Source organism: Cavia porcellus, unplaced genomic scaffold, assembly GCF_034190915.1.
Source record: "Cavia porcellus strain 051 isolate PalLab524CR breed Dunkin Hartley unplaced genomic scaffold, mCavPor4.1 scaffold_19, whole genome shotgun sequence".
In the NCBI taxonomy this organism is placed as follows: Eukaryota; Metazoa; Chordata; class Mammalia; order Rodentia; family Caviidae; genus Cavia; species Cavia porcellus.
Window position 1 is genome coordinate 22,291,733 of NW_026947502.1, and position 16,375 is coordinate 22,308,107.

Here is a 16,375-nt window from a genome sequence, read left to right on the forward strand (position 1 = left end):
GATGACCCACCTCCCTGTCAAGCCGCCTGTACTCACCAGGTGCTGTCCCAGCCTGACCCTGGCCTCCCTCTCTCCTTACTCCTCTCCTCTCTCTAGCTCCTCTTTCTTCTCTCCCTCACTTCCCACCGTAGAAATGCAGGCACTGTTTGGTTTCCACATAACCACCTAACCTCTTATAAAGCCAAACCTCAGAGTCAGAAATGACCCCAGTGCAAGTCCAAGTATCTGAGCTGTCTGCAAAGGCAGAATTACCCACCAGACTCCCTTTCAGGTTTTGTTTAATTCTACCCCTTGCAAAGAAAATGCCTGAAGGTGGGCCCCAGCCTTGTGGTGTGACATGCCACCTCCCTGTCAGGCAGTTTTCAATTTACCATGCTTCTGCATGTCCACTTGCATCTTTGTCAAGACTTCCAAGATGGCAGTGACAAGCTTTTCAGGTACTTAAGGCAAGGATGCATGACAGTTTCCCTTGACACGTGCATTTTTAAGAAGTCTCGCCTGAGGCCCTAGGAAACCTAGCATCTTGAAGAAACCAGGAACCTTTCAAAGAAGCCAAGCTTTCAGAGGCTTCCTCCCTGGGACTTGTTTTGTGACAGGAATGCCGCAGGATTCACTTAAGAGTGTATTAAGTGCCATGGCCATATTTACATTTTGATGCTAAATGATGGTTGCCTTATTTAATGGTACTTTCTGACAACTGAAATGTATGGATCTGTGCTGTGCGTTGTCAGTGGGTATGTGGCTGGCCTACAAACACACTTAGATGGCACACTTCTGCAAAGAATTAATTTCTGAGTGTCTCACAGATACATGTAGGCAGGCACACATGTCACAGGGGTTGCTATAAAGCTTAATTAATATCCCTGAAGAGCTCTTATATCATCTCATGAAGAGTGCTAAATAAGAAGAAAATATTATACCTATAAAGAAATGTGGGTAAATAAGCTGACAGGTCTTCTATCTGCTTATGTTTCAAAGGGCCTGATGACATCTAATGGGAAAATAAACTTTATTAAAGGTAACCATTGTTATATAGAGTTTGAAAAAGCAACATTCCCCAAAATTGAGCATTGGCCATACCTGTACAGTATAGCTATCAAACATGCAAATCAACCTAGAGGATGTGGCTTAGTAGTGAAGCATTTGCCTAGCAGGTGCAGAGCCCTGGGTTTAATCCCCATCACTGACAAACAACGAACAAAAAAGTCAGATTTGTAATTCATGAAAATGAGTAGAAGTTTCCTAGGTTTTTTTCTTTTGTTCTCTTTTACTACTGCAAGCCCCTTTTCTAGGATTCCTTTGATGCTTTGAAAATTGTTGGTAGTTGTCTGAGTCTGCGTGCAGTGCTGTAACAGGACACCTGAGTCCGGGTGACTTATGATGAGTGGGTTGGTGTCGGCTCATAGTTCTGGAGGCTGAAAAGACCAAGACGGAGGGCCTGGCATCTGTCAAGGGCCTCCTCGTTTTGGCATCTCATGGCAGAAGGGCAAGGAGAGGGCGAGGGTGAGCCAAAGAGGGCTCCAAACTCGTCCTGTTATAAGAACTCACTCCTGAGGTGAGGAACCTCTGGTGGGGGCAAAGCCCTCCTCACCTGGTCATCTCTTAAGGCCCCCCATTAATGGTGCTATAATGGCAAGGGACACAGGTTTAAATCAGAGCAGTGGCTAAGCAAGAAATCAAATAAATCAATTTTGCTTCTTTTTCTAGGTTTGAAGAAATCTTATAAAAATAGTTAATCTGTCACATTAATTTTTATGGCACAGGAATTACTTGCTTTTGTTTTCTTCCTTCTTTTCCTTCCTTCCTTCTCTCCTCCCTTCCTTCCTTCCTCTCCACCCCCATCCCTTCCAACTGAACGAGCTTTTAGGACCTAAAAAAAATAACCATTATTGGGCTTAGAGATGCATTGTTTCATTTTTCTTTTCTTTTTGGGCCATCGTGTACTTCTCTGGAAACAGAGAAGTGAATTAGAACTTCTTTTCCTAAAGGAAGAGTAACATAGAATACCAGTTTTAAAACTGGGAAACAGTTCTAAGGAAGCACATATGGTCAAATAAGTAGGTGGAGTGATTGATATGGCAAAGGACTGGGATACTTAGGATATTTAACTATTATTAAGACCTGTGGGGCTTGGGATTAAGCTCAGTGGCTTAAGCACCTACTTTGCAAGCATGCAGACATGAGTTTGATCCCCAGTACCCCCACAAAAAAGACCCATGAAGATCTGCAGTAGTCTCCCTGATTTTGTAACCTCTTTCTTTACCTAAAGCTAAGAGTATATAAAGACACCTGACCACCCAAAGAATGCCCTGTAAGCTGTTGTGTCTCAGATCCTTTCTGATCTCATGGAGAAAAGTAGAAAGCCCAGCATTTCTTCAAATCCTCACTAGGAAGGGCTTTGTGATTTTGCTTTCTGAAATAAAATGTAACTTTTCTTTCTGCCTAAACTTTTTAAATCCGTCCATACCCAGATGGACTCATTCATCAGATTCAGCAATATGTGGGGTTTAGTGCATACAGGCTGTTTATAATACGGTCCTCGGCATCTGTGTGAACAATAGAACCCTTTTTATAAAGGTGTCCTGGGTAGATTGCTTTGCTGGAGTGTGAGCCTGCCTCAGACCTCACTGAAACTTCTTTCCCGTAGTGACAACTGGCTCACTGAGGTCATTTAAAGAGTTTGATTTTTTTCCTGCTGACTCGACCCTTTGGTGATGCTTCTTGTTTTTGTTACTCATTAAGCTTTCTTTTACTTCTGTTTTTACTTTTTTTACTTGTACGTGGTTTAGTGCACAGTGACTACTTACACCTCTCATGTGTCTTACACATCTTAATTCTGTTTTCCAGAGAGAAAAAACGTGACTGTAATCCAACATGGACAGTGTATCTAAAAGCGTACCTTGATTTAGTATAATTAGTTTGTGTGTTTCATATTTTTGACCTTTTATTTTGGCTGTTAATCTATATGTTTGATAATTCACTTTATAAGGATTGATAAGGTGAATAAATGAATCCGATCTGGTAAAAAAGCAGCTTGGAAAAGAGGGGAAAATAAAGAATTAAGATGTTACGTGCATGGAACAAGCTCTCATAATGAATATAATCATTGTGTATTGCAAATACGTACTAACAAAAATCTTTTTAATTTAAAAATTTAAGGAAAGAAAGTATTTCCCTTCCTCTCTCTTCCCCCCTTCCCTCCACCTCTTCATCCCTTTCTCTGCAAAAGACCAATCTCATTTCCCGGGGTGTAGGCCACGTGCAGGGAGACCCGCAAAATGAGGGTGACAACCAGAGTCTGGCCTTGCTGAAAAGTTCGGTGCTGATTTTCTACATTTAGAAATCCGGGTGAAATTCCTCAAGAAGTAAAATGTAGAAGTACTGTGTGATCCAGCAAGTCCTCTCCAAGGTGCGGCCCCTAAATGTTGAAAGCAGCTGTGTAGAGCAGTACTGGTTTACAAGTGTCCATGGCAGCACTGTTCATCATAGCCAAAAGGCAGAAATGAACCAAAGTTCAACCCATGGACAAAGGAAAAGAGATAAAAATGGCACCATCATATTATGGAAGTCTTTGGCCATAAAGAAAGTAAATGATACCTGTCACAGTAGGGATGCACTTAAAAACCTTAGGAAAAATAAAAAGAAGCCAAATATGAAAGATCACACACCTGTAATCCCAGCACTCTGAGAGGCTGAGGCAGGAGGGTTGCAAGTTGATGTCCAGACTGGATAACTTTAGCAATACCCTTTCTTAAAATAAAAAAATTTAAAAGGGCTGGGATATCTGGCTCAATGCAAAACACTGGGTTCAATCCTCAGTACCAAAAATAAAAATCATTTGAGTCCATTTATATGAGTCCATTTATATGAAATATTCAAATAGACAAATCTATAAAAATAGAAACCAGATTAGTGGTTGCCAGGAGCTGCAGGGTTGGGAGGAAAGGATTGGTAAATTAATCCTTAATGGGTGTAGGTTTTGAGGGAGGGGTGGTAAACATCTTTTGAAACAAATTAGAAGTGATCCACTGTAGCAACATTTTAATGCACTAAGTGCCACTCAGTTCTGGACTTAAATACGATTTATTTTATAATATGTGAAATTTTTATCTCAATTTTAAGTTTTTAAGATAATTAATAAATTAAAAAGAAATGGCTAGAAAATCAGCATGCCTTTTTCAATATGAAAGATCTCTGAAGCAGAGGCTATTATGCTAGATAATCAGTCTCTTACTCCAGCTTTTCTCAAAGCAAAGTGCTAGAAAAAGAATGTCCTTTCCCAAAATGTACCTTAGAATGGTTTACTTTGAAATCATAATGTGATGGCTAACTTTGAGGTCACAACACAAAATACCAGTACCCGTGATCGGTGCACATTGGTGCATGGATCAAGTGTACGTGGGGTTCACGTTTGAAACTTTATCAACAGCATTCGTACTTGGCATCATGGTAAATGCAACGCCGACTCTCAGGCAGTCCTTGAAGACCCAAAGATAAGGGTATGGAGAAAAGTAGGACTCCTCTGTTACAGGGGTGAAGAAAACAAGCAAAAGATAACCAGATCCTTTTCTGGGTGGAGGAGGGTAAGCACGGGATTTTTCTGAGATGAAAACCATTCTGATCGTAGTCTTTTGAAAGTGATTTGGATGAGAAAATGCACCATGAAATCTTCATGTTTGCAGAGATACCGAACCTATGAAGATAAACTGCTCTGTAGGTGGGCAGAAAAATGACAGATAAGGAGCAGGCACATTTACCAAAAATTCTTCCAGACTTATAGGAAGATTATCTCTGAGCTCCCACTTACACATGAGGAGCTGGCCCCGAGATTAGCATAAACCAGCGCTTGAATATGTGCATCCCTTGGGTTGCAGGGGGGGCAGAAGGAAAGGAGGGGACGGCTGCAAAATGCATAGCATTTTGTATATAATCTTAAAAATTAATTAAGAATGCATTGCCCGCTTTTTTCCAGAGCCTTTGAGGTGGCCACAGTAGAAATAGTCGATGTGTTTTTATGGCTGACATTCCTCAAGAATGACAGAAAAGTTGGAAATTCCAATTTATAAAAAGATCAAGAAAATGAGAGAATCTCACAAAACACGCCCAAAGGCTCCTCAGAATAGAAAGATATAAGTTTCTCAAAGGATTTTTTTAAAACTGTGTGCAGAAATAATGAGAGCATGATCTTGTTTATCAAAATATTGAAAATCTAAGTGACAGCAGGTCCCTCGAAGGGGACACTACAGGACCAGTAAATAGAATTGTTGCATCTGAGAGCAGATAGGAAATTTTAAAAATTCATCATCCCCTACGAGAAGCATAAAATAATCTTTCAAGATCCCTTCAGGATCTGTATTGGTTGATGTCTTTTATTCATTTATTGAAGATTAGTGGGATATAAAGCCTGCACCCGCTCTGTTCCAGGACAGGATATGGGGGTGAGGAAGACCGTGAATCCTGGCCCTCATGCGTTGTGCATATTTTGGGGGAATCAGATGATAAAGGACTGAGCACCACAGCTGTGGAAAGGGACTGTGTGGCTGGGTTGTCCCAGCATGGGTGCCCTTTCTCCTCATCCTCCCCGCCAGCCTGCCACTGGCTATGGGATGTACCCAAGCTATAGATTTGGAGCAGGAGCAAGGTAAGGTGATAAGGTGGCTTCCAATCAAGGAAGTCCTTCTGGGGAAGACAGCTTGGAAGAGAAACTTGAAGGTCCTGAGAAAAAAAACCCATGCAAAGATCTTTCCATGTGACTACCCTGAGATGGGGAGGAGCTTAGCCTCTTCATGTATGTATGTGTGCACGTGTGTATGTGCATGTGTGCATATGTGTGCGTGTGTGCGTGTGTGTGTGTGTGTGTGTGTGTGTGTGTGTGTGTGTGTGTGTGTGTATGGTGGTACTAGAGACCGAAACCAAGGCCTTTGTATGAGCTACATCCCCCCCCCTTTCTTATTTTTTCTATTTTGAGACAGGAACTCATTAGGTCTCTAAGTTGCTAAGACTGGGCTTAACCTTGTGATGCTCCTGCCTCAGCCTTCAAGAGCGCTAAGGCTACAAGAATGAGCCAGCACCATGCCCAGTTCTGGGGCTTGGCATCTTTGAGGAATAGCACAAAGTATGGCAGAATTCTCAAGAGCCAGTAGAGGCTAAAAACAGATGGCACAGATCATCCTGAGATGCCTTGTAGGACACAGTAAGAAGCTGGGTATTCTTTAAAAGTGCAAAGGAATCAGAGGATTTTAAGCCAGTGAACGGTTGTGATTTGATTTGTGTTAATGACCCGTGCCTTGTAGACAGTGGCTATAAAAATCAAAAGTGGAAACAGGGGGCCTGTTTAGAAGAGGCTGTATTCTGCAGTCCAAGTGTAAGATGATATCTCAGTGTGACCAGAAGGAAAAGAATAGGCATCTATCTGTCAGAGGCAGAGAGGAAACCAGCCAATGATAGACCGGGCATGAAGGGAGCTCAGGAGCCCTACTGAAGCCCAGGAAGGTAGGTGGCATGGTACACACCCAGATGTCACCTCTAAGACTACAGCATCCGCTTCCAGTTTATGAGAATGTCGGTGGCCAGCAGAGCTCACCAAGTCCTTCTGTTCAGACTGGCCTTCATCTGAAGAGACATCCTGGGCACAGCTGTAGCATGACTGGTCCCTGTGAGGGTGCGGAGATCTAACCCTTCAGCCCCAGTTGGAACAGCTCTATACTGCCCTCTCAGGCCAGGCGAGAGCACCCCAGGTGTAAGAGACAGGATTTTACTACGCAGCCCAACTCATGATCTCCCTGCCTCGGTCCCCCTTCCCGCCCCCCGTCCCTCCCCACTCCTGAACACACAGACACATTAGACCCTAAACATTGACTTCTTCACCAAAGAGGCCAGAATCCAAATCTCCATGAGTCTCTTATACCTTAGACTTTTCTCACATGGAATCTCTCTGACTGTGCTTCCTAACTTAAAGAGAAGCTGTCTTAAACCCTTTGTACTTGGTCTAAACTCCACATCCCATGCTTGCCAAACCATGCATGACATACTTTTGATTATTGTGCCTGCCTTCATCCTCTTGCCTCTGGACCTTGAATGACTATGTCCCAGCCACACAGTCCTTTCACGTCATCCAAAATTATGTCATCGCTACCTCAGGACCTTTGAACATACCGTTTCCTCTACATGGGACTATCTTCTCATCACCCCTCACACGACTAGCTGCTCATTTGCAAACATCCACTAATGTGGTCCTAACTAATGTTTTCCTTACCAAAATCTCTTATTTTCGTCATGACACTTCCTACATTTTGTAATTACTTCATCTATATGTTAACCCACCTGAACTTGAACTTTATTTGTTCTGTCTCTCTAATTAGAAATCCCTTAGGAAGGACCAGTTGTAGTGGCACACACCAGTCATCTCAGCTACTTGGGAAGCTGAGGCAGGAAAATTACAAATTTAAGGTCAGCCTGAGCATTTAGTGAGATCCTGTCCCAAAAGAAAAAGAAGAAAGCTGGTGATATAGCTCAGTGTAAGGGGCATCCTCAGTAGCACCACCAAAAGAACAAAGGAAAAAGAAAGGAAAGGAGAGGAGAGAAGAAGAGAGGAGAGGAAGGGAGGGAGAGAGAGGAGAGGGGAGGGGAGGAGAGGGGGCTAGGAAGACAAAGTATTCACTATTGTATCAGAACAGTATGTAAAGCATATCCCTGCTTTGTGATTACTGGCTGACTCTTCACTTGGATTTGGGCTTCAGTTTCATTGTTAACCCTTCACGGGCCAGCTTCTGTCTTCGGTCTGTTCCTGTTCCCTTGGGCCCATGCTCTTTGCCGCAGGCTCCTCTACCCCCACCCTTTTCAGGAGGCTCCTGGGGCCCGAGGAGATTCATCAGCTCTCCCAGCATCACACTAGTCCTGGTGCAGTGGTGACTGGAGTGCAGGAATGCCTGCTCCACAGCGTGTATGTCTGCTCCTCCGCCTGACTTAGTGATTTCCTTCCGGAGACAGTTTTGAACCCCCTAGAAAGCAAAAGACAGAGGACCTGGTGGATAATTTCACTGGAGAGATGAGGCAAGCATGCCAGAGAAATGGATGGCGTGAACAGAATACGATAAAGTGACGTACCCTAAGAACTCGGAAATTGTAAGTCTGAATGGTCCGGGCAGTATCCGTGGAGGGAGACATCATTCTGCTTTGGACAGTGTGCTTCCTTTCTTCCTCTACCTCTGACTGCCAGGAAACACGAATGTAAGCCCATCTGAAATGACTGGCTCTCTCCACCCATGTTACAGTGTGTGCTGAATTCAAGGTCAAACTCCAAGGCTAAACCGCAAGTCTTGTGTTTGCTCCTACTAATGTACTAATCACTAACTTGAAAATAAATCAACACGTTAACAACTCCAAGAGGAAAGAAGAAAAAATTCCTTATTTCCTGCTAGAGACTCTGAAATGCATTTGCCCACAAAACACCAGGTTTCTTTAGTGACCTCGAGAGACCTGGCCTGTCATGCTGAGTAGTATATCATTTTGCAGAGGAAAAAAAGTTTTACCACGAAAAATGCTATATCACAGTGTGACACTATTTAAATATCAAGAGCTGAAGCTTCTATTTAGAAAACGGGTAGCAATAAATTGAGCTGTTAATTATTCCAGCTGTGAATATTTTTGGTCTGGCTGCAAATTTAGAAGGGGGCAAAAGAGAGGATTTTCCTCTTGTTCATGGCATATGCAAATTTAATGATGGCTCTCTCTGAAATGAAAGGATCAGAGATGAGGAATCTGGAAAACCTGCCTTTCTTTACATTGAAATCAGAGTGAGTCTAAGTTTAGGGAATTGTAATATGAAATAGACTTTTTATTATACAGTACTAATTGAGTTATCGGTTGTTTGTTAAGCTTGAAAAGTGACAACTTTGGAAAAAAGATTTTTTTAAGTTTCATTGAAAAAGTTCTGTTTTCAACTCAAGTATGAATCAACAGCAAAAAAGGAGAACAAACCTATCGGTGATATCGCCAAGCCTTTTTCTCCCTAGTAAAATTATTTGGAGACATGGAGTACAGAGGTGTCTGTAATGTACTGTCATTGTGCTAATTAGAACTCATGCATTCCACTGATATTTTAAATGAGCTGGGCACCGTGCTAGGTCAAGGACATTGAGTAAAGAGCACCATAAACATGGTTCCTGCCTTCAGCAATTAATAGCTACATTTATTGATCATTCACAGGATGTCAATTTTAGTGCTAGGTATTTCATGTGAAACAATGTTCATGTGAAAAACAGGCAATGCACCCCAACAAACTCATGCAGTAGGTACTGTTCCTTACCCTCCGGGAGAGAAGCATCACAGAACGTTAAGAGCAGGAGCCAGGATTCAAACCCTGATTGTCTGCTGCAGACCAGAAAGCTTACAACTGCTTCCTTGGTGTGATCTTCCTAGTTTTTAAAATAATTAGTAATAATGATGAGTGTTTACATGTAGGCAAAAAGTCTGATTATGGATATGAAATGTTTACTGCTCTAGCTCCCAAGAGTATAGACCTCTGCTTTCTGTATGCTTAATATAGATGCTTGATTTTTGTATACTGTTTGCATGTTACATTTGCAAACAGGAAAACAAAAAACATAATACTTAGAAGACTGCGTAGCTTTGCTGTTCGGGTTCCAGCTGGGCAGTACTGTGTCCTGCACCTCTCTCCTTGTCCTTCTTACTCAGCTCATCCTATGTGGCTGCCTCTTTCTCTGGCTCCCCATGTTTCTGTTCCTGTCTCTCGCAGGAACCTCCCCACCAAATCTTCCCTTGACCACCCTAACCCTTCCCACATAGGATGATAGAAAAACAGTACCAGAAAGTACAATGGTTATTTAACCTCGCTCCGGCTAAATGTTTTATTATAACTCCTGAAAAGCTAATTACAGTAACTTTACATGCTACAGTACCCTTTATGGGCTGCCTCTTTATTAAACTTACTCCTTTAGAGACAATAAACCTGATGCTTCAAAGGGCATGGCCGGACCCAGCGGAAAGTGATGAAATCTCCAGTTTTCTGGTGCATACCTGATCCCTCTCACCGAGCACCACGCCCCCACTTCTGGCCTGTTTCTACCTTTTATACTTTCTCTGGCTCTTTATCAAATTTCAGCCACCGCCTGTGTGATGTTAAAACTATCTTAGGAATTAATGGGCTGCATATCAATATTTTCATCTGTATCTCTGGATTTCCGCGAGTTTGTGTACGAGGGAGGTCAATTTTCTCTGCAAAACAATCTCAGCACCTGGTCTGCCTGATAACCAGAATGGCTTTTTTTTTTCTGGACACACACAAGGTATAGACCATTCAGGAGGCTCGCTGTGCTTTCTGAAGAGTTTCTGCTGCAGCCTAAGCAAGAGAACCACACATCCACGCTGCCAATCATTAGTGGTCCCAGCTAACTGTGATGAGATGGTGGGACAGAGGCAGAGAGAAAGGAAGAGAGCGAGCGGGGAAAAGAAAGGAAGTCTTGACCTTTGGAGTTTCAGAGCACAATTATTTGTGTAGTACATTTCTCTCTCACAGCCCTGCTGGGATTTCCCCCTGGGAATAAAGCCAAACCAACAGAAACAGGGAAACCACCTCCTAGGATCCCACTGGTTGGTTGCAAGCTGGAAAATGGTACTAGGTGTTAAAGGATTTTATGTATTTGTTTGTCACTTTGGTAGAATCTGAGGTTAATGACTAAGGTTTACTTGAAATTGACACGGGAAAAAAAATTTATAAAGGAATAAGAAGGAAGAGAAATCCCCTGTGGGGGCCTCAGATAGTTTAGGAAACCACTACAGCTTAAAGCCTCCTCTGTAGATTAGTCAGGCTCCTTCTGTATCATCCGAGTAAAATAAAAATTCACAGCGTTTTAAATCAGTGGGGTTCTTCTTGCATAGATGCTATGCCTGAGTTTTTTATTTATTAGACTTCCTTTTAAAATCTTCCATGGTTGTTTAATCAGAGAAAATGCATGCCCTTAATTTTCTAAGCCAATTTGAAGCAGACGCCTGGTTTACCAAGATTCCGCCTCAAATCCCCTTCTTTGCTGTCATGTGAAGTACGGGAGAATGGCTGTTAGGCTGTTAGGTCCGCTCCCTCAGTTTTTATTAAATGGCTTTGTTTTCACTTGAGGAAAAGTGATGACATATACCAAAAAGATTGATGGTTTTGGGTGAAGCCATGATCACAGTATTCTTAGGAAATCACCAGGACCCAGTATGCCGGGCACACAGAGTGACTGTCCTCTCTCTACCTGTGTCCCTCACCTGTGCCCGCAAGGATTTAAACCTCATCTTTACAAGGCTGGGGTGGGAGAGGAGCATGTAAGCTCCTCTTTATTTTTTGTAAAACATCAAGAACTGATTTTCTCTGTCTCTTGAAGTGTTAGCAAACTCCAAGGACGGCGCTTTGGGGGCCCCTCATTTGCCTTTCGTTTCCGAAGCACAAGTGGCCAATTCTGAGAGCAATTGAGTTGTGCTTGAAAAATGTCAAGTGCGCTTGGAAACTACACATTTTTGCTGACGCCTGGAGTCCTGAGCTGAGCTACTTCCATGACCGACCGCTGGGAAGAAGTTCAGTTGGGGCATCACAAATGATTCCTGGGAACACAGTGTGCAGGCCCTCAAGGGGAAAAGCTATCCTAATAGCAGTTCAGAAAAACATCAGGAGAAGGCTCCAACCCCGCTTGATCCTCCCATGACCATTTGGCCAGACCATTACCTTGTGGGTCCTGATTCATTTTATTGTATTTTGTCATATATAATCTTATTTTATCATATTATCTTCCTTTGGCACATGTCTGCAAGCCTGGGGTAAATCAAAGCTTGCATCTTTTCAACCTTTTTTGTTTTAGAGAAACTTCAAATATAAAAATCTTGGAAATCTAGCACAATGACAGAATAACCACCTAGTTTCAGTAATTGCTGTCGTTTGGCTATATTTTCCTTGTGTATCACATATATATATGAAAGAAGAAAAAAGGAGAGCTCCTTTGCTAAACCATTGAAAGTAAAGCATTTGAAAGTTGCAGATTTTATGCTTCTTCCACCCAGATGATATCTGCATTCAAAACTTACATTTAAAAAAAATACCTACTAACACTCTAGTGTGTTCTCTGTAAATCAGAAACATTTGGAAGGTGCAAAAGAGGTTAGTTGCTTAAATATGAATGCATATTAGGATCTCTTCTGGAGCTTATGAACTGATAGCCAGCACCCCCACCCTGCAGGTCTGGATGGGGCCCAAAACTTTGTACTTTTTTAACAGAGCACTCGAGTGATTTGGGAAACATAATCTGAGGATCCTTCCTTTACATCGTTTTTAAATTTGTGCACTGAATTTAATCTTCTAAAGATTTGTAACATCGAGGTGGAATTGTACTGTCTGAGAAATGTGATCTGCTATCTTTAGTATTTTTGTTCAGTCATTTTAAATACCATAAACTGAGAAGAGTGGATGTGATAATGAGATGAGTTTCATTTAGCTGTGATCCTCACAGATACCACAGTGCAGGCAGCAGCCTCAGAGATCCATCCTGCGAGGGTTAAGGTGCTTCTGACACGCCTGCAGCTTGTTCTTTTCCGTGGAGGTTTGGGGTCTTGTCTGGGTGTGCATATGCACATCCATAGGTCTGTTCAGACAACATGGCAAAAGGAATCTTAATCTAAATACTCATTGTCTTCTTATAGCATTCATTTTGACTTTGGAAAGGTTATAAATCATTCATTTAACAAAGATTTGTTGGTTGCCCGCTGTATGGATGGCTCTGTTCTAGATGTGAGGCTACAGTGTTAAACAAGTCGGGGAAATGCCTGATTATTTTAGACTTTGTAGAAATTCGCTTCTGATTTTGGAGGCAGACAGTAAATAATGCTATGTATATGCATATAGAGAAGAAAAACAAGGCCAATTGTAACATAAAAGAGTAACATGGAGGAAAGAGGACCAGGTAAGTTGTCTCTGAGAAAAAGATACTAGAGCAGGATCCGAAAGACATTAGGGAGGAAACCATGCAGATCTTTCCCCGCAGAGAGAACGGCAAGTACAAAGGGCCTGAGGCAGGAAGATGGGATATGTGAAGACTGGCAAAAGGACAGGGTGACAATGAGAACAAGACGGTTAGAAGATTTCGAGAGAGAGGTAGTCGGGGTTGTCACTCAGGGTGGCGCAGGCCCTGAGAAAGACTTCTGAGTTTATTCTAAATGTTCCTGGAACATGTGATATGATATGACTTCTTTCTTAGAGAGGAGTATGGGAGATAGACTGACTTGTGGAGGGAACAAAGTTAGTATCTCATACAGCAATCTCACCTATACAATGTGTTATATTCTTCTATTTTTCTTAATAAGTGAATGTCTTTAAAATGACACTAAAGCCCATGTAACCTTTCTAACCTTCATTCTGCAACTGTGTTGTTGTTAAAATATTCCTGTATTCAATGTGTTTATCCTGTCTACAATGATGATCAGTGCTTATACTCTGGAGACAGCAGCGTACTATCAATACCAATATCTATCTGTCTATATCTATATCTAATACAGCCATATATAATATGTAGACACTTTAGAACACATAGGCACCTCCACCATATGAAAAGATTCATGAGTTCTCAGAGTGATCGAAGAGATGTCAGAGTAGATGTCCCAGACAGGTGGCTGAAAGGTGGAGGGGAATTAGCTAGGGTGGGTTGGATAAGGAAAAACAGACGAAGCCATTCAAAAGAGCCTTCCACTGAGGCATGGCAGCATGAACGGCTTAGTTACAGCACATTTCTTGGTCTAGCTGGAGCAGAGGAGTACATGGAAACAGACTTCGAGGTGAGAGTAAAAAGTCAGGTCACAATTTGGGAGGCCTGGTGCAATTGGAAATTCAGTTGTCCTCTGTCAGACACTGGAGGATGGCCAGGAGTTGGTCAGTGAGGGCACAATGACTGGCATTTGTAGCTTGAGAAGAGGAAAAGAAGGGTCATGAAAGGGAAGGGCTGGGCCAACAAATTCAGGACCCCTGCTGTCTCTCAGGAGCTGTTCCTATTCCCCAATCCCCAGTCCTGCTCTCCAATAAATTTCCCTGCTCTTAAGAATAAATGAATGGATGGATGGATGGATGGATGGATGGATGGGCGGGCTTTGGCAGGTTTTCAGAAGTGAAACTGATGGCATTCTTTCCTGGATGGGGAAAGAGGAAGGAAGGGGAGGAAATGAAAAAGATGATAGCTCCTTAGGTCACTAGGAAGACCAGGGTGCAGAGGGAGTAGATTTGGGGAGACGAAGGAAAGCATCCTGACTTTGGTTGTGAGCTGGAACATGGACGATGAGACATCAGCTGTATGACAGGGGCGTGGGGCTGGAGCTCAGGGCAGAAGTTAAGCTAGGAATGGAGACCTGCACTGCAGACTTGTCAGTGGCACTAAAGCCACAGGAAGGGACATGGCCGCTGAGGCGTGAGAAGTGCTGCTCATACCTTTTTTAAAAATATTCATTAATGACTCCTTGAAATGTCTTTAGATTCCTTTGCTTTTGTTTGACTTCCTGTTTGCGTTACTCACTCTTGAAGAACGATCCAAGAAATAAATCTGATGGGACTCTAACTCCAGTCCCAGGCTGGCTCCCTCCCTCTGGCTTCCTGCTGTGCCTGTGCTCCCACTGCTTGTAAGAATGGGCCATTATTTAGTGAATTAGAAAGCTCTTCAGGTATGTGTTTGACATTTGTCAAGCTTTAAATTAAAACTCACATTTCAGGCTCCTTATGTTGCTCTGAAGAATTAAAAATGAAAGCTGTTCATAATAGACCAAGCACTTACTATGAGAAACACCTTGGTTAAGTGCTTTTCCTAAAGGATTTTGTGTTATCCTCACAACAACAGATGTGAGGGACTTTTCCTACCCCTCATCTTACAGGAGAGGAATTGGAGGTGCTTAAGAACAGGGTCAGATAATGTACCTGAGCTAACTTGTCCATGAATGGCACTGCCAGGACTCCAGTCCATGCCTGGCTTGCTTCAAAATGCTGCTGTAAGAACCTATGATTTCCTCTAACAAAAGACACTCCTCATGGGTCACGTTAAAAGAAAGCTATTGGACATGAAACCTAAAGCCTTGTTTTGAGACTTCAATTTCTAGGCTTTATCCAGATCATCGAACATGCTTGTATTTCAAATAAAACCTAAATATCCATTGTGGATTTTACTTTAGCAGTGCTCAATGATTCACTAATAGGGTACTCATTTTTCAATAGGATTCTCAGGCATATCAAGCTTGCTTGATCTCTGTGAAGGATTAAAATACTTTCAAGTTTCTCTCTAGAAGTAGCCAATATGCAGATAGTTGGTCTGACAGTGATCTTGCCTCAAGTTTTCACTGCAAAATCCTGGTCCCTCCAGAGGCAAGGGCAATGTGGCGTGGGAGGGCTGGTGAGAGCTTTTAGAAATGAGTCAAACAGACCAGTGCTCAAGTCCTACCTGTTTGCTAAATTCAAGCTTTAGTTTTCTCATCTGCAAAAGTCAGATAGTAGCAGTACCTACTTCACAGGATTGATGCTGGTATAGATGCAAGTGAAACATTTGGAATGGTAACAGACATGATGGAGTGATCAGTGATAGTCACATCTCCTGAAAATGTGGAGAACAAGAAGTAGATGTACGAACATTTTGAAATCTTAGAATTGCAGCTGAGTACAACTGCAAAATAGGAAGATGACTCTGCTCATTTGTTTATTCACTGATTCATTCATTAAAGTCTTCTTTGTATGTTGGGATCTGATCTAGATACATGAGGATGAATAAGATGCAGAATAAGACTTGTCTCTGGCTCATACTGCTCAGACTCTAGAATCTACTCAGCTTATACCTTTAAAGTCCTTTGTATGTTTTTTAGAAGGCAAATCATTGTGTTTTTTTTTAAAGAGGTTGCTAATTGTCTTTGAAATCTTACAGGTGGTATATATAAGAAGAAGAAGAATTTGTTGTTAGAGAATCGATGATCTTTGTAGTGCCAGTCTCCTGACCCTTGGGGAGGAGTTACATGCTTCATGTTTTATACTCTACAGTCTATATTGGGCTGTCACTCCGTAGCTCTAGCAACCAAGGACACCTTGTTTACTTGATAGATAAAGATGTTTCCAAAGGACTAACCATGATCACATTTGAAAAGGCAGTCTGTAGGAACAGGAAGTAGGACCACAAGACCAAAACTCAAAGAGAAAGTTAAAGGTTTAACATGTAAGAGCACGCACTGTGTCAAAAAGCTCTGGGCGCAAATCCTTGGACAATTGCTCAGTTTTTCCAAATATGGTTTTTCAGACCTAACTCAGTGATATTACAACATTAGTTTGTAAATTGTGATATGTCTCCAGGGCCTTTAGTAAGTGTCTAATATG

The 16,375-nt window shown here is 42.2% G+C and overlaps 1 protein-coding gene across 13 annotated transcripts in view; it reads left to right on the top strand.

The window, feature by feature from the left end:
• Tenm2 (teneurin transmembrane protein 2) overlaps window positions 1-16,375 on the top strand; it is a 1,173,780-nt gene that overhangs the window by 914,926 nt on the left and 242,479 nt on the right. The window lies entirely within an intron of this gene.